The sequence below is a fragment of the Alnus glutinosa genome, chromosome 2, assembly GCF_958979055.1.
Source record: "Alnus glutinosa chromosome 2, dhAlnGlut1.1, whole genome shotgun sequence".
Taxonomy (NCBI): domain Eukaryota; kingdom Viridiplantae; phylum Streptophyta; class Magnoliopsida; order Fagales; family Betulaceae; genus Alnus; species Alnus glutinosa.
Window position 1 is genome coordinate 15,585,671 of NC_084887.1, and position 25,753 is coordinate 15,611,423.

At 39.7% G+C, this 25,753-nt stretch overlaps 2 long non-coding RNA genes and 1 other non-coding gene across 3 annotated transcripts; all 3 read left to right on the plus strand.

The window, feature by feature from the left end:
- The first annotated feature begins 3,890 nt into the window (after positions 1–3,890).
- Positions 3,891–6,236, plus strand: LOC133859768 (uncharacterized). The gene is made up of 2 exons (XR_009898800.1): positions 3,891–5,367; positions 6,063–6,236. It is a non-coding gene; the product is annotated as an uncharacterized LOC133859768 (long non-coding RNA).
- Positions 6,237–7,363: 1,127 nt separating this feature from the next.
- Positions 7,364–11,659, plus strand: LOC133862072 (uncharacterized). The gene is made up of 2 exons (XR_009899113.1): positions 7,364–10,790; positions 11,486–11,659. It is a non-coding gene; the product is annotated as an uncharacterized LOC133862072 (long non-coding RNA).
- Positions 11,660–14,834: 3,175 nt separating this feature from the next.
- LOC133862097 (small nucleolar RNA R71) lies at positions 14,835–14,941 on the plus strand. Its single transcript, XR_009899122.1, has one exon. It is a non-coding gene; the product is annotated as a small nucleolar RNA R71 (small nucleolar RNA).
- Positions 14,942–25,753: the final 10,812 nt, after the last annotated feature.

Below are 25,753 nucleotides of genomic sequence, written 5' to 3' on the forward strand. Positions count from 1 at the left end.
ACGGTGTGTCAATCTTCCCATATTCTGAACTTGGAAAGAATCTGAAGCTGATCGATCACTGATGGTCGTCCGGACGGGCTGCTGAGAGGTCCGGACGGATGCAAGCTGGAACAAAAGCTTCTCGATACAGTGAAGGGTCCGGACGGAAAGATACGTCGTCCGGACGGATGATGATGGTCTGTCTGGCGTCCGGTCGGGATGAACACGTCGTCCGGACGGATGGAACAGTGGACATATGGGCGTCCGGACGAGATGACACGTCGTCCGGACGGCTGACATGGAATCTGAAATCTTCTATCTTTTTCGTAGTGCAGAGTCTTCTGAAAATGCTCCAACAAGTGGAATCCCTGTTTACAGCATCTTTACACATAAGTGATTTTTTCCAAACACAGAATGAGGCCAAAATACTAACAAACTCCCCATTTTGCCATTCTGGGACAAAAATCACTTGACCGGTTTGGAAATACATTCCCGGTCCAATAATAAAAATTACTCCCCATTTTTGTCACAAAGGGACAAAGGGTAAAACAGAGTAATAAAAACCAACTGTCATAGAAATTACTCCCCCTAACGGTCTCAGAAAGACCCGGGAAACAGAGTAATATAAGTTTAAGTGTTTAATAAAAATCAGAAAATAACAAAAAGTCTCAAAATAACACAAAAAGAGACAATAAAACAAAGGGAAATAAAATCAAACATCCTCTGGCTTGTGGACAGTCTGAGCAGCAACATCATCCTCATCATCACTGCTGCCAGGATGATGGACTCGAAGGCACTCCTGGAGGTCCAAATGGGTCTGCTCCACCCACTTGTTGATAGACCGCACCTCTAGCTGCAAGGAGGAGATAGACTGCTGCATGGTGGTCATGCCTCCCTGAATGGCAGCTAAGGCCTCCAAGATCTGAGAATAATTAGCCTCTGGCTCAGATGGTGGGACGGTATGAGAGGATGAAGCCACGTCTGGAAAAGCAACATGTATAGCAGCAGGCATGTCATCATCAGAATCCTCTCGTCGCAGCTGCGCATTCGACTTCATCAATGTCTGTTTGCTGAGGGGCTGTTGGATCTTCATCCTAGGCTCTCCATTAACATTGATACCGGGCTGAAGGATGATCTGAGTGATTAGGCAGCCGAAGGGGAGACCGGTATTGCTCTCATCATGAGCCTTGAGCATGACTCCCAGAATGCTTGCAAAGACAGAAAGGCAAGCGAAGATGAACAGCATAAACAAACTGTGCCCTCTTCAGTATCAGATCACTGCGCCTGGCAACTGGCCAGAGATTGTGCTGAACAATTTTGGCCAACATATGATGAGCCGGAGCTAGTGCACCAATCCTGATGTTAGTCGAACGCCCCTCACCCTGTGGAACGGCATGGAAGAATTCTTGGAGATCGTCCATAGATGGAGGAAGCACCACCTCATTGTAAGGACTGGCAGGCAGATCAAGGACTGGTACCCTGATGAACTGACTGATGATCTGGGGATCAACAGTGATGATGTGTCCATCAACAATGGACTGCAGTACCATCCCACGGTCATCATCCTGAGCCACCTTAAGGTTGGCATAGAAAATCCTAACTAGCCTGGTGAGGACGATGCAGGCACATGTGTAGAGATACCCCCAATGATATGTCTGGATAGTCTCATAAATGCTATCCAATGGAGGCACCATGATGTCGGCACGGACCACGTTCCGCTCAGCGAGGACATTGCAATACATGATTTTGGCTTGGAAAGCACTCTGCTCTTCCTCTGTCCTCTGGCGGACCCGACGCTGGGAGCTGATGGCAGACATGATTCTGCAAAAGAACCAACAAGAATTTTTGCCAAAAATAATCCACAAAAAAATATTCTTGTTAGTGTAATAAAAATTTTGCTGAATGACAGCAGTAACAAGGACTTCTGTAAAAATAAAGACAGAGAATATCACAATTAAGTCCAAAGAATTTCAGCATGGCAAATATCCCAAAAACATTCCAAAAAAAATCTAACAGTTGTAAAATAAACTGAAAGAAATAAGACAAGAAGAAAATACCTGGAATGAGAGTGAGAATGCACACAAAAAAATGAGATCACTCCAAAAACTCAAAGAACTTAATCACAAGATGCCAAAGAGAAAAGTTTGTGGGGTATGAGGGGAGAGATCGGCGATCTGAGCAATTCATAGCCTCTGTGGGGTGCCCGTCCGGACGGTGTTTTGATGACGTCCGGACGTGAGCTGCCTCGGAAAGGAGCAAAACAGTTACGTGAGTCCGGACGAATTAAATTACCCGTCCGTCCGAAGATGACAGCTCACGTCCGGACGTGGAACAGATCCCATCCGGACAACAAAATGCCGTCCGTTCGGACTCCAAAAATGGCACCGTCCAAACTGTTGAACTCCACCCATTCGGACACCAAGAGGGACCGTCCAGACGCTCCACACTGAAACACCAGGAAAAACTGAGGAAAATTTAACAGAGATCAAATTTTCTCAAGTCAGTGTCAGAACATGCATGTATAATCAACTGATAACACAATCAGAGAGCATCTCAAAACTAAACAGAGATATAAAAGAGAGTTGAGTTTCCTGGTAATAGAAAATTCAAATAGACAACTCAACTCAAGCAATGCATGTGTGTGAGTGAAGACTCTTTTCCCATAAGGTATGACTTTCAATATTTTGACCAATAGCAACCAGATTTTCTTAAACAGGAGAGAAAATAAGTGGAAGATAAGCCAAAAGTCAAACCTTACTAGGGCCTAGCCACCCTCATCTGATACACTCCCCCTGCGATGCAGCACCTAAGTGATTTACTTGTACCATGAAGGACAACGTAAATGTTTTACTTGCACGTAGAGGGCAAGGCATAAAGCAAATGTAGCACATAAGCAGAGAATATATACTGTAAAGCATAGATTTCATACGATTAACTGCTTGTTTCTTATGGTGCTGCAACCTATAGGGAATACCAGAGTTTATAGGTGCTAGGTTCAACTAGCATGAGGTCAATTTGGTCATCTTATCAAAAATTTCTTCTCTTATCCAGAATTTCTAAAAGTAAAAGGTCAGAGAAGGAAAGATGTACCTTTAGGGGAGCCCAGGATAGTGCACTTTTTCATCGCGTGAGGAAAGAAGCTATCCTACTTTTGCATAAACAGGAAAAACACTTGGCCAATATAGTCATAAACTCTCAATTATGTCTAAGCAGAGTAAATTAATGCTTACAGAATTGAGATATCAGGCAAACATAAATGCAATATTTAATAAGCCAAGAGAAAAAAAAATATCCTGCAAATTCTCCCCATTTTTTTTTTATTATTATTATTAAACAAAAACAACAAGCAATATGGAAATGACATCATATGCTAACGCAAGATCAAACCTGTGTACGCTCAATGATGCCACTACAGAAAAACAGTCGCTCGACCTGCTTTTTCTGTCTTCCCCAACAAGTACCTGCACAGTTCTTTCAAGAAACATAGGGGGCAAACACAACTGGTTCCTAGATTGCATATAACAATATATCAAGTAAAATGAGCAATCAAACCTGATGCCATAGGATTAGGAACTGAATCCTAGGCATGAACACCCGAAACTGCTAGGTGCGTCTGTACCCCCTCATGGGGTAGCTGTCCTTCTCGACCCAAGCCTGCCTTCCAGTGGGTGGTTGCTGGCAGGACTGCATCATCCACTCCATCATGTTCTGGATCCAGATAGGAGGCTCACTGGAGTATTGCTCTTCTTTCATCTTCTCAGGCCTTCTAAACTGCTTGGGTTTGCTCTTGTAGGTGCCACTGTGATTGGCTGGTACAAACCGTTGCTGAGGCCGTTGATGCTGAGGAGCATGAGACCAAGGGGCTTGATACTTGTAGCGCCCCAGATTTTTAAACATATTAATAATTTGATTAAAGATGAAAAATGATTATTATGTGAATAAATAAACGATCAATTGTTTGATAAATATTTTCAACTGATTTAATAAACGGTGTTTTAATAAATCTGATAATCCGAAAATTTACTAAGTTAATAAAATAGGCAGATATGAATAAAATATCATTAATTATAATTCCCAACCAACGCATCACTTCACAGTTTTAATCTACTCGGTGTTCTTCAATCTGCCGCACTGAAACTCCTACTCTGCCTAATTATTCCCACCATTTTCTCCACTCCTCATTATTATAAGTCTATCGATGCAATGAGTAATTAGTGGGCAGCTTGTCATTGCACTCATGAATAGAATAAACTCTATAATATAATCATTAGTTTCCATTATTAGTTTATTAACCACATTATATAGTCGAACACTTAGTGGACAGCTTGTCATTGCACTCATGAATAGAATAAACTCTATAATATAATCATTAGTTTCCATTATTAGTTTATTAACCACATTATATAGTCGAGCACCTTCCCTCTGCAGACGCACTTCTCCTTCTTTTTCATTATGCCTGCTCCTTTTCTTGTTATCCCTTCTTTCCAGCACATTATGTTTAATGATATTATATTTATAAGTGGCCGACTATCATAATTGGAACACTATTTCCAGCACCTTCCTTCTCTTCCTTCATTATTTTATAACCCCACTTTAGTTCCTTAAGTTTCTTCTTCTCTGCCTTCTTCTTCACGGTGGCACAGTGAAAGTCAGAGCAATGAGAGCGTGAGATGTGAGAAGAGAGAAACTAATCGAGAGAGAGAGAGAGAAGTTGTCTGAGAGTGAGACTGAAACGGAGAGAAAGGCAGCACCTGAGAGATGGGAAGAGAGAGATCCGGGTGGCCCGTGAAGGTGAAACCCGGAGATACCGTAGCAGAACCTGTGACCCGTGACCCAGCCGAACCGTAGCAGATCGATCCAAACTCGGCCGGGTTCCGGCCGATTGTAGCAGACCCGAGAGTAGAGAGACCGTGAGATGTCGAGGGAGATCGGGAAGTTGAGGAGTGCCCGGACCCGATCCTCCGGTGGGTGGCGCCGACGAGGCCAGAAGACACCGACGACACGACCTCCGGCGAGCCCGTGAGAACCCATAGCCCAGATCCCAGCTACTGGTCAAAACCCATCTCAGACCCGGCGAGATCTAACCCGCAAACCCAGTAACCGTGCGTGAAATCATGACCCGAACCGTGAGACCACAGAGGCCCAAAACCCGTAGCCCAGACCTGCAGACCCATGGGCTGACTTCAGCCCAGGCCCGCTGAGCCCAAACCCGGCAGTGATCCCCAACCCATGACCCGAACCCGGAAACCTGACCCACCGGCGACCCGTCTCCGGTAGACACTCCGGCGACTTTTCCGGCGACTTTCCGGCGACCGAACTCACTATTTTCACTGGATTTTCTAGTAAAAATCCTTAATATGATGAACTGAGAAACTGTACAAAAAGACTGTGAGTATTCCTTACTCACTCAGAATGATCAAGTGGAGCTTTCCATAATGTTTTGATATCTGTTTTATTTAATAGTATGCAACTTGTTTGGAGCATATTGGTTGTAATATGACATGTTTTAGTATTAAGGCATAGAGACAGATAGGAAGCCCTAAGAGGGATAGACAACCCAGTTGGTGGGTTTGAAGCTCTGAGGGATAGACATTCTTAGATTTAGGAGCGATAGACATCCTCGGCTTTGAAGCTCTGAGAGAGATAGACAACCCAGTTGGTGGGTTTGAGGCTCTGAGAGAGATAGACATCCATGGATATAGGAAAGATACACATCCTCGGTTTTGAAGCTCTGAGAGAGATAGACAACCCAGTTGGTGGGTTTGAGGCTCTGAGAGAGATAGACATCCATGGAATTTTGTGGGATTTGAGGCCCTGTGAGAGATAGACAACCCTAGTATGTGGGTTTGGTACTCTGAGAGGGATAGACAACCCAGGACTGAGGCCTTAAGAAAGGACCCTCAGTGAAAAGCCCGTAGAAAGAATAGAGATTTCGGAGTTTGAGTCCTTGGCATAAGTGTTTATAATTGTTCTCATATTGTTGCACTACACATTGTTGCATCGCATACTTTTAATTAAATCAGTAATCTTATCATTATTGAAAGCAGTTGACTGACCCATGTATTTATATATGGGCGGTATAGCCCATGTTGCAGGTACGAAAGTGTATAAAGCTCAAGGATAGGAGTTTGTTAACATTACAGGAATTAGAACTGTTCGATAATGTAGTTGATGATTGTAGTGAATTCTTGTATCAATTTGAAATGTAATACTTTAATTACGTTTATCACTCAATAAAGCTTTGATGTGTTATTTAATTCAAGCCTGTTGGATAAATTATATCTTCCGCTGCGAGAGTTTATCTCTGAGGTAGTAACGTCACGTGGAAACCGGAGGTTTCTGCTTACGAATTTGCTGGCTCAAATTCGGGGCGTTACAGAATGGTATCAGAGCAGTTGTTCTGCGACCTAGTGAACATTCAGTGTCATACTGTAACTTGGGTAAGTTACAGTATGGTGTCAGAGCAGTTTGCTCTGAGGACCTTAAGACTTGACCCTAGATGTCTAAGAATAACACAAGAGCTATAGGTGTAAACCATTTTTATAAAATACTTTGTGTGATGTATTTTAGTGCAGAAACCTTCCTCCTTGATGATGATCCTAGCGTAAGGGGATAAGAAATCGGAGGTATGTAAATAGAAGTAATTTCAGAATTAAGATGATTTGATATCTAGTATTTTTGAGGCATAGTCATAAATGTTTCTTTTTGGAGATATAGATTACAGAATCCAAATGTTTAATACGTTGAAATAATTTATGGATATTAAGTTAGTAAATTTATAAAGCACTCTATAGATATTTCATGTGCTTAGAGATACAACTTTCCCATAACCATAATAAGGATAACCTAAGGATCAGAGATAAATTTTGAGGCTTTGAGGTCTATCCAATTAACCCTAGAATGTAAGGAAAGATATGTTATGATTAATGCATCTATTATTCCAAATCTGGTATCTTTTGAAGATAGGTGTATAAAGCGTAAATTACTGATTTATATATATTTGAGGAAATTAGTTGATCAAATGATTTGATGAGTTTTGGAGAGATTACTTTCCCTATGCATCTGATGAACTTTGGGGAAGTTTATATATCATTGAGGTTTTCTAGAGCTTAAGTTAAATAAAATCTTGATTATGTGATTTATTGATTCTCTTAGAAATCCTTACTTGATGGATAAGTTTATGATTAGCAAATTTAAGTATTGATTGACTGCATAACTAAATTGGAGTAATACTAAAGATTTAATCTAATGAAATTTGAGGATGATAGTAATTATGCAGAAATAGAAAGAAGAACATAGTACCATATAAAAATTACACCTTAGTAAAAGATCGAGTAGAAATAAATAGTTCAATAGATTACAGACATATTAGATGATATGAACGGTGCGTAAAAGAATAATTATTGTCTTAACAAGATGAACTGCTTTTGATTCAAAGAAAAATAGACTTGCAAAACAGGACCTTTTCTGCACCATTCCCGGAGACTACTGGTATGCTTATACCTACAGGTATTTCATAATACTGCAGTTAGTTATTTATTTTTGTAAATAAAAATTTCTAGATCGAATAGAATACCTGACTAAGTTTCTGGGCGGAAAACCCTGAGGTTTTGGACTACACGCAAGAGGTCCTGGTATTGTCCTTGGAGACGATTGGTGTTCTGCTCCAAGTCAGCATACCTCTTTCCCAAGTCTTTCGCATAGGAATCTACCACCTTCTTCAGCTTTCTATTTTCTTGCTGTAGAACCCTATTCCTTCGCCTAAAGTACATGTACATTCGCTGCAAAGTCAAATTTTGAGCTTTCAACGCTCGAATTTCATTCCCCCGAACTTGCAGACGTCGAGCCATATTTGCAACAGAAGAAGCACCCTGAATACTGAAAGCCAAAGAGTCATTGATGGCTTGAGCATCAGTCCTATCCGCCAACAACTTTTCATCTCGAGGAGTTATGATGCCTTGAGCCACGGAGGCAGCTGCTGCATCACTCAGCATCACAGAGTCATTTGTCAGAAGAGGACCTCTCTGAGATAGGAACAAGGGACGCCAAATTTCTGGTACTACGGGCGCAGCATTCAGATCAAAATTATTTTGAGAGGATGAGGAAGCCATTTTTAGAAAACTAAGGAAATGATGATACTCCTCAAAGGACCTGAAGGAGAAAAGAAAGAAATGAAGCGGTTATTCGAAAGATCTGAAGGAAGAAAAGAGAACTTAATCAGTGAACGAGACACAGTCTAATCAACGTCATTCTGAGCGCAGCTGCCACTACCACTAGTAGACAACTCTCGAATCACGAGCTCTCTTTCTTTTCAGTTTTCACCCTTTTCACCTTCTCGAATTCCGAATTCACCCAAGACTTTTCCGGATTTCGCGCCGCACTTTCCGCAACTAGCAGTCGTAGAAGGGCATCCCGAGAATGAACTGGATGAGCGTTTCGAGAAAGGTAGGAAGATTTTACGATCCACTGTCGGTACCACTTGCATCGACCCTTCTCGAATCTCCTCTATTAATTCACTCGTTTTCTCTCTTGCAAAACGCACCCCTGAGCTCTCAACCTTTCACACTTTGAGAGCCAAATTTTCCTTCTAGTCTGAACTTATCATCGCCTCCTATGAAAGAAGATGTAGTTCGATAACCAAATTTCCAAACCTATAGTTAGAAAAATGCAGCATCACAAACAGATTCATAAACACAGAAGCAAGATTATTCTTGATCATACTATCCAGAAGCAAGATTATCCTTGATCATGCAAGACCTTCTCTTCCGCCATATCAACCTGGACTCTCCTCGCATCCATCTACAATCCAGTGATGGTGATCTATGACAGAAGAGAGAGAGCACTACGATATGAGTACCGCACTCATATCCTTTCCGGATTGCTTGCCTTGACTTCTTTGCTTTCTTCACCTTCCCCACCTTCCTCTCCTTCGAGGCTTCCATGTTCTCATTTGGCAAGCTTTCCACCAAGATTATCAGAAAACATCCTCATAAAAGTGATTTGTTGTACGAGAGATTTTCCTATAATGAGAAATGAATATTTTCCCTTCTTCAAGCTACACATTTGTTTGATCTATTATACTTCTTGTTATAATGAGCTTAAAATATTATATTTGATAACTATCACACGGTGCGGTATACTTGTTTAAATTTCATGTCTAATAAATTAGATGCTTCACATAAAAATCTGTGACGCTAGACTTAAGAATTAGAAATCTAAATCTTCCATTAGGTAAACTTTATGCGAAGCATAGTTTACGAATTTCGGGGACGAAATTCCATTAAGGGGGGAGGAATGTAGCGCCCCAGATTTTTAAACATATTAATAATTTGATTAAAGATGAAAAATGATTATTATGTGAATAAATAAACGATCAATTGTTTGATAAATATTTTCAACTGATTTAATAAACGGTGTTTTAATAAATCTGATAATCCGAAAATTTACTAAGTTAATAAAATAGGCAGATATGAATAAAATATCATTAATTATAATTCCCAACCAACGCATCACTTCACAGTTTTAATCTACTCGGTGTTCTTCAATCTGCCGCACTGAAACTCCTACTCTGCCTAATTATTCCCACCATTTTCTCCACTCCTCATTATTATAAGTCTATCGATGCAATGAGTAATTAGTGGGCAGCTTGTCATTGCACTCATGAATAGAATAAACTCTATAATATAATCATTAGTTTCCATTATTAGTTTATTAACCACATTATATAGTCGAACACTTAGTGGACAGCTTGTCATTGCACTCATGAATAGAATAAACTCTATAATATAATCATTAGTTTCCATTATTAGTTTATTAACCACATTATATAGTCGAGCACCTTCCCTCTGCAGACGCACTTCTCCTTCTTTTTCATTATGCCTGCTCCTTTTCTTGTTATCCCTTCTTTCCAGCACATTATGTTTAATGATATTATATTTATAAGTGGCCGACTATCATAATTGGAACACTATTTCCAGCACCTTCCTTCTCTTCCTTCATTATTTTATAACCCCACTTTAGTTCCTTAAGTTTCTTCTTCTCTGCCTTCTTCTTCACGGTGGCACAGTGAAAGTCAGAGCAATGAGAGCGTGAGATGTGAGAAGAGAGAAACTAATCGAGAGAGAGAGAGAGAAGTTGTCTGAGAGTGAGACTGAAACGGAGAGAAAGGCAGCACCTGAGAGATGGGAAGAGAGAGATCCGGGTGGCCCGTGAAGGTGAAACCCGGAGATACCGTAGCAGAACCTGTGACCCGTGACCCAGCCGAACCGTAGCAGATCGATCCAAACTCGGCCGGGTTCCGGCCGATTGTAGCAGACCCGAGAGTAGAGAGACCGTGAGATGTCGAGGGAGATCGGGAAGTTGAGGAGTGCCCGGACCCGATCCTCCGGTGGGTGGCGCCGACGAGGCCAGAAGACACCGACGACACGACCTCCGGCGAGCCCGTGAGAACCCATAGCCCAGATCCCAGCTACTGGTCAAAACCCATCTCAGACCCGGCGAGATCTAACCCGCAAACCCAGTAACCGTGCGTGAAATCATGACCCGAACCGTGAGACCACAGAGGCCCAAAACCCGTAGCCCAGACCTGCAGACCCATGGGCTGACTTCAGCCCAGGCCCGCTGAGCCCAAACCCGGCAGTGATCCCCAACCCATGACCCGAACCCGGAAACCTGACCCACCGGCGACCCGTCTCCGGTAGACACTCCGGCGACTTTTCCGGCGACTTTCCGGCGACCGAACTCACTATTTTCACTGGATTTTCTAGTAAAAATCCTTAATATGATGAACTGAGAAACTGTACAAAAAGACTGTGAGTATTCCTTACTCACTCAGAATGATCAAGTGGAGCTTTCCATAATGTTTTGATATCTGTTTTATTTAATAGTATGCAACTTGTTTGGAGCATATTGGTTGTAATATGACATGTTTTAGTATTAAGGCATAGAGACAGATAGGAAGCCCTAAGAGGGATAGACAACCCAGTTGGTGGGTTTGAAGCTCTGAGGGATAGACATTCTTAGATTTAGGAGCGATAGACATCCTCGGCTTTGAAGCTCTGAGAGAGATAGACAACCCAGTTGGTGGGTTTGAGGCTCTGAGAGAGATAGACATCCATGGATATAGGAAAGATACACATCCTCGGTTTTGAAGCTCTGAGAGAGATAGACAACCCAGTTGGTGGGTTTGAGGCTCTGAGAGAGATAGACATCCATGGAATTTTGTGGGATTTGAGGCCCTGTGAGAGATAGACAACCCTAGTATGTGGGTTTGGTACTCTGAGAGGGATAGACAACCCAGGACTGAGGCCTTAAGAAAGGACCCTCAGTGAAAAGCCCGTAGAAAGAATAGAGATTTCGGAGTTTGAGTCCTTGGCATAAGTGTTTATAATTGTTCTCATATTGTTGCACTACACATTGTTGCATCGCATACTTTTAATTAAATCAGTAATCTTATCATTATTGAAAGCAGTTGACTGACCCATGTATTTATATATGGGCGGTATAGCCCATGTTGCAGGTACGAAAGTGTATAAAGCTCAAGGATAGGAGTTTGTTAACATTACAGGAATTAGAACTGTTCGATAATGTAGTTGATGATTGTAGTGAATTCTTGTATCAATTTGAAATGTAATACTTTAATTACGTTTATCACTCAATAAAGCTTTGATGTGTTATTTAATTCAAGCCTGTTGGATAAATTATATCTTCCGCTGCGAGAGTTTATCTCTGAGGTAGTAACGTCACGTGGAAACCGGAGGTTTCTGCTTACGAATTTGCTGGTTCAAATTTGGGGCGTTACAATACTGATACCTTGGTGCTTGGTGAGGTACCTGGTGCCATGGAGTCCGATGCTGAGCCGCAAGTCTAGTGCCATAATGAGCTTGTCTGGGCACTTCTTTCTTGGCTTTGGCCTTTTGTGCTTTCAGGAAAGAGCACTGAGGGCGAACATACCCACTAAGACCACAGTGATGGCAAATGGGAGGTCTTCTGATGGAATGAGGCTCCTGAGTGTCTGGAACATCATCGTTGACCTTTTCCTTCTTTTTATCTTCAACAGTGGGAGGAGGCTCTGGGACTGTAGGTTTCACAAACACAGTCTTTGAGGAAGAAGGAACATCAGAAGAGGGAGCTACATACTCGAGGCCAGTCTTGTCATTTGGGCTCTTCTGGATAGACAGCATACGAGTCAGCTTTTCATCAGTGACTCTCTCTAGCTAGAGCTGCGTCTCTAGTAGCTTTTCCTCGAGCTCTTGTACTTTGAGCAACAATGAACTCTTCTCGGTCTGCAAACTATTCAGATCATTAAGGTGCTGCTTTCAGCCTTCCCTCAGCTTTTCATACTCTATGTAGAGTGTCTTGTAGGCCTCTTTGAGCTCTTCCTCATTATCACTATGCTCCGAGTAATACGAGTCTTCTTCTTCAACATGTGGGGCTACAAAGGCCAGAAATTTTTCAGACTCTAGAGCTTCTTCTTCTGACTCATCACTAAGAGTCACATTGTATGCTTTCCCCTTGCCCTTTCTAAGTTTCCCGCAATCGGCCAGGATATGCCCAAAGCCTGAGCATTCAAAACATCAGGGTCCTCTAGGATCTTTCTTATCTTCTTCCTCAGGTTCAGCTTCTCTGGGAGACTTCTTTACTCTTTCAGAAAACTTCTTCTTGAACTGATCATCTTTCATCATTCTTCTAAAATTTTTGGCTAACATAGCCTCAGCCTTTTCTTCATCCTCAGAGTCATCTTCAAATGATGCTTCTACCTTCTTCTTGGAAGCTTTTAGAGCAATGGTCTTCAACTTCTTGACCGGGGGCAGAGACAGCTCATATGTTTGAAGAGATCCCACCAGCTCTTCAATCTTCATCTCCTCAAGATCCTTGCTTTCTTCAATGGTGGTCACCTTGATTCTGAAACGCTCAAGCAAAGATCTTAGAATCTTTCGAATGAGTTTTACATCCGAGATAGGTTTCCCAAGACTCACCATGGAGCTCCTCAGGTCACTCATCTTGGAGTAAAACTCTCCAAAGGTCTTTTCTTCCAACATCTTAATTTCTTCAAATCTTGAAATCAACATTTGAAGTTTGGCAGATTTAACAAGTTTCGTGCCTTAATATGTTGTTTCCAAGATTTTCCATGCTTCTTTGGCTGATTCGCAGTTTGAAATTTTGGCGAATTCAGAAGGAGAAAGTGCTTGGCATAGAGCATGGAGGGCTTTATCATTGGATAGTCGGGCGTTTTTTAGAGGGACTGTCTCGAGGGTTGTATCCTCTGGTTTAGTCCAACCAGTTTCAACAATACTCCAGCAGTCAATAGATTTTAAAAAGAATCGCATCCGAGCTTTCCAATAGCCATAGTTCGTACCATCGAAGGTAGGAACAGAATTAAGAGTTTGAGACAAAGTAGTAAATAGAAGTCAAAAATAAATGACACTCAAGAATTTAATCTTCTCAGAGTGTACCAAGCTCTAATACCAATTGAAAATTGAAATTGACTTCTAAAAATAAAGTGTGTGCAACAAGTGTCAACAAAAATTACGCACAGCGGAAAATAAAAGACACACAGTTTTTGTTGACGAAGTGGAAACTCAATCAAGAGAAAAACCACTCCGAGGCAACCAAACCCAGGAATTCTACTATTCAAAAGACGAGGCTAGATACAAGATAGTAACACTCACATGTACCGTTGCGTGGTCGTACCTTGCTCTCTGACGTGTAACCCAACACGAACGCTTCCCAACCAGGTCTCCTACCTGAAGGGGTCTTCAATGGAATTCCTTACCTTAGAGCCGACCTCTAAGATAGACTTCAGTTGTAGCGCAGCACACTTGAAACGGCTTCAGAGGGATCTTGAACTTCTCTGAGCTCTTGTGGAATTCAATACCGAATTCTTGCAGTTCTCAATGCCCAGGAGCCTCTATTTATAGGCTGAGGTGCAGAATGGGCGACTACTGTAATATGAACAGACGCCGTCCGGACAGTAAACCTGGGCCGTCCCGACGGACAACTGTACAACAGGATTTTCCAAAAATTTCGCTGAAAATCTTTCCTGTTTAAGAGCCACGTCCAGACGGTGAGACACTGACGTCCGGACGGTCGCACGTCCGCTGCAAGTAATTTCCATATAAGGCTTAGCACATCCGGACGAAGGGGATGAACGTCCGGACGGCAATTCTTCAACACGCAATTTCCATATCTGCTATGCGTGCGTCCAGACCAAGAGAGGCAGACGTCCATACGGTTGAAGTCGAATCGGTAATTTCCATATTAGTTGCATGCGCGTCCGAAACAATGCTGACTGACGTCCGGACGGGAAACCACATCGTCCTGACGGTGTGTCAATCTTCCCATATTCTGAACTTGGAAAGAATCTGAAGCTGATCGATCATTGATGGTCGTTCGGACGGGCTGCTGAGAGGTTTGAATGGATGCAAGCTGGAACAAAAGCTTCTCGATATAGTGAAGGGTCCGGACGAAAAGATACGTCGTCCGGACGGATGATGATGGTTTGTCTGGCATCCGGTCGGGATGAACACGTCGTCCGGACGGATGGAACAGTGGACATATGGACGTCCGGACAGGATGACGCGTCATCCGGACGGCTGACAGGGAATCTGAAATCTTCTATCTTTTTCGTAGTGCAGAGTCTTCTAAAAATGCTCTGACAAGTGGAATCCATGTTTACAGCATCTTTACACATAAGTGATTTTGTCCAAACATAGAATGAGGCCAAAATACTAACAAGTTCAATGGCCTCTTTGCTATTTTTCTCCATTAGCACGCCTCCAAAAGCTGAATCTACGAGACTTTTGTTAGAATCATTTAAACCTTCATAAAAAGCTTGTACCTAATCGTCTTGAGATAGATTATGATGTGGGCATTTTAGAAGTAGCTCATTGAAGGGCTCCCATGCCTCAAAGAATATGTCTCCATCTTTTTGTTGGAAGGTTTGAATCTCCCTCCTCAATTGCCTAGTCCTTTGGGCTGGAAAGAACTTTTTCAAAAATTTTGTGGCCAACTCCTCCCAATTATGAATAGACCTTGTAGCCAAAGAATTTAACCATAACTTAGCATTATCTTTCAAGGAAAATGGAAAAAGAGTTAACCTGATTCCTTCCGCGTTTAAGCCATGGATGTTTTGTGTCTTGCAAAGATCAAAGAAGTCTCGAATATGAAGATAAGGATCCTCCGTAGGTGTGCCTCTGTAGTGTGGAACCATGCTAAGCAGGTGGGGAGACAAATTAAAATTACTTTGCACATTTAGCTGGAAAGCAATGCATGATGGTTGATTTAGATTCTGTGGTATGAAAGAACTCTTCATTGGCTTTCGCTCGGGTGGATTCTCTACACGTACTTCTGCCATCTCTTCCTCAACTTTGAATATATTTTCTGATTCTGAGACGTCTCTTTGCTATCGAATAGTGTGTTCGATCTATGGATCGTATGGAATAACGTCTGAATTCTGAGATCGACGACCTTGCATAGACAAAAAATTCTGTAACAGTGGATAGCAGCTTCAGTACTGCTGTTTGGAAGAACTACGCTCGAGCGTATATGGCTTGTGCGCTCGTTTGCAATACCAAATTCGAAGTTCTGTAGAAAAGAACTCAGAAACGGATTAGAATTTTTAATTTTTAATTTTTTTTAGATTATCATAAACAGAAATAACTAAAATAAAAGGAAAAACTTTAAAATCACAATTTAACACAATCCCCGGCAACGACGCCAAAAACTTGTTGTGCAAATGTATACCTAAATAAATAGGCAATACTTGTACCTTTTACTCGCAAGTGCACAAGATCAGAAAGATAGTATAGTAGGCAAATACGAGATCATTTCCACGAGGATTGGTAAATTATGCTTAAAAATATATTCCTAAAAGATATATGTTTAATAAGACAGGATAAAATATTGAATTAAAAATAATAATAAGAAAAAGGTAGGGCTTCAATATCAACTGCTAATCATACTTAAATAAGATTCGCAATATGCACAATACTACAATCATAGCATGATGCTTAATGTTTACCAGCCACAAAGGAATGGTATCTTCTCCTAAAACTATTGATTTCCCTAAGCAACGAGTTAGGCATAGTATCTACTCTAACTCTTTTCTTCCTTGAATGATTTAGCATGGTATCTACTAAGTTGTTCTTCAATGAAGCATAAATCTATGGAAATCAATAAAAACACTCAGATTGGAATATGGTTTCTATTCCAGTTGTCTTTATGTTGATTAATCCAAGAACCTGTGTCAGAGTTCTTTCGTTACTCTATTATGCCCAAGACTCAGTCATCCAAATTGACATAAATAACAAATCCATACCACATGTATATGATGGCCAAACATAAACATGCGAGGAATTCAAGAAACTAGAATTAATCAAGTTAAGCATTAATATATAAATTGTAGCAAAGCAAATTGAAAAACGTAAAGAGACATGATTAGGGCTTCAATCGAGCCCTAATGAAAGTATTAGTTACAACTAATATAAACTAAAATCATATACATACAGAAAATAAATAAAGGAAGAAAGAAAATAAAAACTAGAAAGAATCTCCTTCTTGGTGTATCCTTTGATTCTTCCTCAAAGCTTGTGTGTATTTTTCTTCAAAGGCTAGAGGCCTATTTATAGGGATTAGAGAAGCTTTAGAAGCTCTAAAAATCCTAGAACAATTATAAATAGGTCTTCTAGTCCAAATAGAATAATTACAAGTCCTTTCCTTTCCTGAAATTTCCATCCAAGTAGGAAAAAGATTCCAAAATTCGTATAGATTTGCGGTTCTTTATTTCGAGGCAATTTTAGCATGTTAAACATCCGAATTAAGAAAAACCTATTTCTAGTATATTTGTTTAAGTTTTTATTAGCTTTCCAACGCCACCAATTTTGTTACAATCTGATATTTGATTCAAAAGTTATGATTAAATTACTGAGACATGCTCATTCTGGATTCTTTCCAAAAATAACGAATTTTTGCCGACTTTGTTATAATCTTGGAATTTGATGGATTTTCTTCCAAAACCTGTAAAATACAAGAAAACACAAAAATAACACAAAACATCAAACTATAACAAAACTAAGAGCTTAACATATGTAAATTAAGGGACTTGAATGTGTAACTTTCAACACTTATCATGATCAAGCAAGCAAAAGGAAGCCCGGTAGAGTGTGCGTCTCTCATCTCCAGTATCAGATTAAGGATGTGCTTACACAAGCAAAAATGCATCATCATACATAGAGCATATAATAAGAATTGGGCCCTCTTCAGAACAAGCTCACTCCTACGAGCTGTGGGCCATAGATTGTGCAAAATACCGTCTGAACTGCACCCGTCCGGACGCAAGAGACTACCGTCTGGACACTTCACACTGAAAATCTAAAACTTATGGAAAAATTGCAAAAAAATATATTTCCCTAAAAAGAGCTTCAGAACGCGCATGTATGATCAACTGATAAAACAGTCAAATAACATTTCAAAAATATGCAAAAACATAATTGAGAGTTAAGAGTTCAATTAGCACAAATTTCCCTGCAGATAGAAATTTTGAATATATTACTCAACTTATGCAATGCGCGCGCGTGTGTGTGTGTGAAGACTTTCTCAATAAGGTTTGAAGTTCACTGATATGACTTAAAGCAACTGAATTTTCTAAACAAGAGAGAAAATCAATGATAGATCAATCAAAAGTCAAACCTAATTTTCCTAGGGCCTAGACACCATCATCTGATACACTCCCCCTAAGATGCAGTACTTTTTTTTTACTTAGTCCTTTAGTGACCGTCTATTTCCGCAATGATTTGGTCACTGACTGTTTCTATATGGATAAGTTCAAGAATAGATTTATAGCACAATAAGCAGTGGATCTTTTTACTTATCAATATTTATTGATTTTTGAATGTTTTTTATCACTTGATGCTGCAACCTAGAAAGAATGCCAGAATTTTTAGGTCCTAGATTCAACTAGAGTGGTTGGTCAATTTGACCACAAAAAAATCTCACTTATCAAAATTTTCAAAAGCTAAAAGTCAGAGAGAAAAAAAAAAAAAAAATATATATATATATATATATATATATATATATATATATATATATATATATATATACCTTAGGGAAGCCTTGGATAGTGCACAAAATCATCGCATGAGAAAGGTAACTATCCAACATTAAGATGGATAGGAAAACTTAATAGATATCAGGCATAAACTTTCAATCATATCTAAGTATAGTCAATCAATGCACAATGAATTGAGATATCAGGCAAAGATACATACAATATTTGGAAAGCTATTTAAAAAAAAGAATAAAAATCAACATCTTTTCCCCAAATTTATTTTTTTCATTATTATTTTTATAAAAAAAATAAAACAAGAAAACAAAAACATGCTTCAATGGTAAAGAAAATAACACTAAACCTAGCATGTGTGGCAAGATCAAACCTGTCCATAAGAAGAAATGATCAAAATTACCAATACAGAAAAGCAACCGTTCGACGTGCTTTTTCTGTCATCCTCAAATAGTACCTGTAAAATTTTCTCAAAAACAACAAGAAAAATAGGGAGAAAAAATAACAATGGTTCCTATATTGCAAAACAAACAAAGATATGTCAGGTAGAGAATAATGCAATGCAATCAAACCTGATACTCTAGGATTAGGAACCAATCCTAGGCATATGTACTCTCACCAACTAGGTGAGTCCATTCCCCCTCAAGGGGTGAATGTCTTCCTCCTTTCTGACCCATGTCTGCCTTTCCTATGGTGGTTGTTGATAGGACTTCACCTTATGATCCATCCACCATATCATATTCTACATCCATATAGGCAGCTCCCTATAGAATTGATCATCCTCAAGCTTATGCGACTTCTTCATGTAGTGCCTTGATTTGTTAGTCTTGGATTTGCAATTCTGATTGGCACGAACAAATCGTTGTTGATATCGCTGATGCTTACGAGCCTAATACCGTGGGGCCTGGTGCCGTGTAGCTTGATGCCATGGAGCCTGATACTGGGGAGCCTTATGTCGGGCCAGAGGTCTAGTGCCAAATGTAGCTTGTCTAGGCAACTCTTTCTTGACCTGTGATCTCTAAGCTTTGAGAAGGGAGCACTGGGGTCTGATGTTACCACTTAAACTACAGTGGTAGCATATAGGAAGCCGTCTAATGGTAAGGAGCTTCTGAGTGGCCTCTGCAATAGCCGAAATATCTCCACCAATAACTTCCTTTCTTTTATCTCTGATGATGGTTGGAGGCTTGGGGACTGTGGGCTTGACAAAACAGTCCTAGAAGTGGAGGGGATATCAGAGGAAGAAGTTACATACCCCAGTCCGATCTTGTCTGTTGGGCTCTTTTGGATTGACAGCATATGGTTTAGCTTCTCATTAGTGACCATCTCCAACTGTAGCTATGTCTCCAATAGCTTCTCCTCTAGATCCTATATTTTGAGCAGCAAGGAACTCTTCTCTGTCTGTAGACTATTCAGCTCATGGATGTGCTGCTTACGAATCTCCCTCAACTTCTCAAACTCTACATAGAGGATTTGTAGGCCTCTTTGAGTTCTTCCTCGTCTTCATCACTGTGCTTAGACTAGTAGGATTGAGAATCCTCCTGGTCTTCATGTGGAGCCACAAAGGCTAGAAATTGATCTTGTGCAAGAGTTTTTTCTTCTTATGACTTATCACTGAGAGTCGCATTGTAGGCCTTCTATTTTCCCTACTTGAGATTTCCACAGTCAGCCTGAATATGCCCAAAGCCTGAGCATTCAAAACATCTGGGACCTCTTGGGTCCTTTCTTCTCAGCTTCTTCATGCTTAGATTCTCTAAGGGCCTTCTTCAGTCTTTCGGTGAACTTCTTGAATTTGTCATTCTTCATCAGTCTCCCTAAATTTTTTGCCAGCATTGCCACATCATCTTCTTCATTATCAGAGTCTTCTTCAAATGTGACTCTAGCCTTTTTCTTGGATGCCTTGAGGGCAATAGTCTTGACCTTCTTGACTGGAGGCAGAGAAAGCTCAAAAGTTTGAAGAGATCCCATCAACTCTTCAATCTTCATCTCTTCTAGATCCTTCAATGGTAGTCACCTTTATTCTGAAACTCTCAGGAAAAGATCTTAGAATTTTTCAGATGAGCTTTATATTTGAGACGGACTTCCCAAGACTCACCATCAACTTTCTTAGGTCACTCATCTTAGTGTAAAACTCTTCGAAGGTCTCATCTTCAAGCATCTTAATCTCTTCAAATCTAGAAATCAACATCTGGAGTTTGGCAGATTTTACAAGTTTTGTGCCCTTATATGTTGTTTCTAGGATTTGCCATGCTGCTCGAGCAGATTCACAGTTTGAAATTCTTGCAAATTCAGACAGTGTAAGCACTTGACATAGAGCATAGAGGGCTTTATCATTGGCAAGTCGTGCGTTTTTATGAGGAATTGACTCGACAGCTGAAGCCTCTAGCTTAGTCCAACCAGATTTTACAATCTGCCAAACATCATTGGATTTTAAAAAGAACCGCATACGAGCTTTCCAATAGCCATAATTCGAGTCATCAAAGGCAGCAATAGAATTAAAAGTTTCAGACATATTAAAGAAGTCAAAGAGATCACACTCAAGAAATTAATCTAAATAGAGTGTAGCAAGCTCTGATACCAATTGAAAAATAGTGACTGCTAATTTAACCGTATGCGTGTGCAACATGTAATAAAATAATGTAAATGCGGAATTTAAATAACACAATTATTTTGTTAACGAAGTGGAAACTCAATTAAGAGCCACTTCGGGGCAGCCAAACTTTGGAAATCCACTATTAGAAGACAAAGCTAGTACATAGACAATAACACTCACAGACCCGATGCAGCGATAGTATCTAGCATTTTGACACGTGTATATATATATATCCTGTTTAGATTTATGTTCAAACATTATGTTACCGCGTTTCAGTGTTTGAACATAAATCAAAGTGATCCTTATGACTAATCTAATGACTTTCATAATTATCAAATATAAATTCTCTCTCTCTCTCTCTCTCTCTCTCTCTCTCTCTATATATATATATATATATATATATATATATATATGGTTATGACTTATATTTCAACATTATGTCACCAAGAGCACTATGGATGTACTTACTGGGGGTGATTCTATTTTTCATTAGAATTGTATTATATATGTTTATTGCTTGAAAACATTCATGAATACATGTTGAGTCAAATTAATAAAATGACTGAAAAGATAGCCATCAACAAAGCTGATGTAGTAGCAAAGGGAAGAAAAGCTAATCTGTGGACCCAGAGGTGTCCAAAGTTCTAATATATAACTAATGCTGGGACCAGTAGGATTCCAGTAAAAACAAATAAGACTTCAAAGTGAGAGGTTTAACGGACGTGAACGGGTTCAGATAACCTAAGAACAAGAGATCTGAAGTAAGATGATCATAAAACATAAACTAAATGATTACCACGATGCATATTCATACAGCATTTGCATATTATTCTTTATGAACTGTTATTAATCTAATGGTAACTTAGTTATGAAAATGGATGACTCACTTATTTGTCTATGTAAATATAATGACGTCATATTTGCATAATTACTGGTGCAGATTTGGAGAATCAAGGCATGGACCCATATGCTAGTTTTGATGGTTTTTGAAACCATTATCGGACTATTATGTGCTAGCTTAAAAATTGCTAGTTGTCTTTATGTGTTTTTTATTTTATAACATGTAAATATTTATAACGATGTTATGTTTAGCATGTTTTATATTGTATGCTTATGTGTCGTTTGTGGCACTAATTTTGATGCACCTAGTATGTGTATATAGCATGTAAAGATAAACTTAAATAAATTTTTGATAAATGTATCGAGTTGTTTCAGTCAATTCCAATCTGTTATGTTATCAATTCTTAAGACTTTAAAAAAAAATATTCAGCTGCGATAGTTTATCTCTGATATAGTAATGTCACGTGAAAATTAGAAGTTTCTGCTTATGAATTTGCAAGCTCAAATTTGGGGCGTTGCATACTGGAAGCCACAAAGGAGAAGGAGGACATGCTGTCACTGGAATCCACCGAAAATGGAGTGAGGGACTCGGGTCTACAACCACCGTGGAGAACGTGTGGGCCAAGGGCAGGTATCTTCTAAAACTTAGTCCTTATGTTGTCTGATTTACGCATATACAGAGTTTGTTTGCTCTCCTTTACTCGTAACCTGAAAAAACATGAGAGTGGGTTGTGGGTTTCCATCTTTTCTTTTTCTATTTGGCCGAGAAGTCTAAGAACAGAAAAGGGAACTAGGTTCCTGTTCTTTTTTTCTTTTTTTCTGTTTCAGTTCAGTAGAAGGGAAAGGTTCTAATTAATAGAGAAACAGAGGAAGGAGAGAATTTCTTCAGAGTTTCAGTATTGTAAGAGAGAAAAACAAGTTACAGAGGGAGCTAGAGTTTTGGCTGTTACTGAGGTGTAAAGAATGATCTCAGTGCAGCCTCCTATTTATAGAGTTCTTGGAGGGTTTAGATTATTTGGAGCAGAAATGATCGATGGCTGGGCATTCAACAATTTTGGAAGGCTGGATCTTCAACGGGTGTATCTTGATCGAAGGTGGCGATATTAGTCTTGGACGTACAAGCAGGCGGCAGCAGTACTTTTGTTAAAAATTCTCTTATCTGTAACTAATCAACACTTAGTTTTCAACTTGGGATTCTAACTGAATTTTCCTTCATTTGTTTTGTTGTTGATGAGCTGGACTGGTTCTTGCAAAGATAAAAATGAGCTTTTGACGTTTTTATTGTAGGTGAAATGGGCTGGATAAAAGAAACGGACATGGACGTTGTGAACGTGATTTTATTTAAGAGTCAACGTGGGCTGGGTATGTAAAATAAACATGAGTTATTATCTTCTTAACCCACGTAAATAAAAATTGGTCTTACTACTTCGGACTTCAATTTTAGCTTTTGTAATATTTAAGAGCTAACTGCGAATAAATTGAGTTCCCACGTGAACTAAAAATCATCAATGGAAAATGATGATTTTTGCTAAAAATCATTGACAATTAAATTAGCTAATATATTATTATTATTATTATTATTATCCTAGGTGTAATATCCCACAAATAATATTATTTATCAATAATATTGTTACACTAATAATATCATACCAATTAATCCATTGAAATCGGTCTGGGGTGCATTAAAGAAAACTGTGGTGCGTTAAAGAAAACTGAAGAGTGTTAAGCAGATCGAGTGCCAGTTATTTTATTTAGTCTTAAATTATAATTAAGACGCTTTTATTTTAGGGTTTAAAAATCCGGAGTGCTACAACCACCCTTATAACTTGAACAAATATTCGGTTATGTCTGAGTTGTGTCCGATGGAAGAGCTAATCAGTTTTTTTGAGCTACCCTCTTATAACTTAGACCAATATTCGGGTTTGTCTGAGTTTTGTCTGAGGGAAGTAACTCTTCAATTTTTCCGAAATCAACAATCATATTCCATGCTACTCATTTATTTCTGAGAGATAGATGTTCACCACAACAATGAATCAATGAAAATTCTGACTGCATATATCATGTAATCAAATAACAAGGTTTAGAAGACATGAAAATTAGAGATTATATTTCTTGAGATGCTCAGCATTCCATGCTCTCAGAAAATGGCTTGCCCTTGACTGTCTCTAGTCGATAAGCTCCGTTTGGGTGAGTGTCTTGACCACTCGGTAGGGTCCCTCCTACTTGGGTGTGAGCTTTCCTTCTACCGGCCGGGTCTTTTGTTGGCAGGATCACTTTTCTCAGAACCCAATCTCCAACTTTGAAATTTTTGGGGTTCACATTTTTGTTGAAATAGTGAGATGCTCGCTACTGATAGATCACCCGGGTGACTTGTGCTACTTATCGTTTTTCTTGCAATAAATCCTAAAGCAAGCTAATTCCCTCATCATTGAATCCCGGATTGTAGTGGGATACCTTGAAGCTCGGAGAACCCACATCAATCGGGATTAAAGCCTCGGTTCCAAAAGTTAGGGAGAAAGGTGTTTCCCCGGTCAGGGTTCTAATTGTAGTGCAGTAGGACCACAACACTCCCGGGATGAATTCCACACAAGCTCCTTTCTTTTGGCCAAGCTTTTTCTTTGAATTCCTTAGAAAGGTTTTGTTAATTGCTCCTACTTGCCCATTTGTTTGAGGATATGTCGGAGTTGAGTATTAATTCAGAATGTGAAGCTCGGCACACCACCTCCGAAAGGGTCTACAGTCAAACTGTTTCCTGTTATCAGTGACAAACGCATGGGGTATTCCGTATTGGCACACGACTGATTTCCACATGAAATTTGTTACAGCCTCGGTGGTAATAGTGGCTAGTGCTTAAGCTTTTGCCCATATTTAGTGAAATAATTCACGGCAACTATTAGGAATTTCCAACTTCCTTTTCCCAGGGGCATTGGTCTGACAATATCAACGCCTCATTTGGCAAATGACTATGGTGAAGAGATGGAACTAAGCTTCTCTAGGGGATTCTTCATGACTTTAGCAAATCTCTAACACTTGTCATAATGCTTGACCAGCTTGGCTGAATTTTTAGTTATTATTGGCCAATCTCTCCTACCATGCAGAGTAGAGGGTCTTATGGGTGAGTTCTTTGCTTGAGTAGAGATTTTCTACTCTGTAAGGTGAAAAGAAGGTTATTATATTTTTATAATAGTAACCGCTTTGCCTTAGGCGGTTATTGATTACTTAAAGTTATAACTGCATCAAATAACAGCTTTTAAATTTGGTCATATTTTTGAGTGTTGGCTCTTTATTGGACCTCTTGTTTGAGCTTGTTTTAAATGTTTTTGGGGCTCTTTTTTTTTTTTTGTTTTACCGAATGTATGATGTCATTTAAAACACTATATATATATAAAATATGATTAGTAGCCGTCTCCACTTATCCCCTAAAACCAAGGCGGTTAACAATTTTTTTTTTCAGCTGCCTATAAGAGCGGTTAATGATTTAGGGTGATTAGCAGTTAATATGCGGTTATTAATCGTTTGTATTTTCACCCCTACAACTCTCTTGTGCATTAAAAAAAAGAAAAGAAAGAGGGACAATAGGCGAGAGGAGCCGGTTAATGAATTTTAGAAAAGTAAAATGATCATTTAAAATTTTTAAACCATTTTACTCCTCTTGAAATCAATAACCAACTCTTCTCCATTTCATTTGAAATGGAGAGGATCCTTCCTCCAAAGAAGAGGGGTGATCCATGGGTTCAACTATTAGGATCCCTCAAGGCTCCATCAACCCATGTTACCCAGAATATCCGGATGATCAGAAATAAGAAAATAGTTTATAATATTGAATTAAACCAAAAGAAAAGAAAGCTATACTAGGTTTGGAAATAGCACATAATATATATAATAAAGTTCCATGTGACTCCTGTCTCTTTGTTTTGCATGCAAAAGAAGGCCATGAAGACCATCATCCCATTACCCGAAGAAAAATGATAAATATACAACTCCATCACAATTTTGATACAATCCCCACTCACAATGAGGTGGAGTCCACGTGTATAGACCCTATCTCATTGTGAGTGGGTTGTGCCAAAGTTGTACAAAGGGGTTGTACCCCAATCATTTCCCTTAGCCGAATTCGGACATTGATAAGCAACAATGCCAGATGGAGCAATCCAATTGGTCCGTGGCGGTCTCACCCTGAAAGTCGCGTGGGTCTTCTCTCGTTCCCGCTTTATCTAACATGCCCGGACCCATCACCCCCATTCGTTTGAGACACATCCAGAGTGATTAGTGAGAGAGGAAAAAGA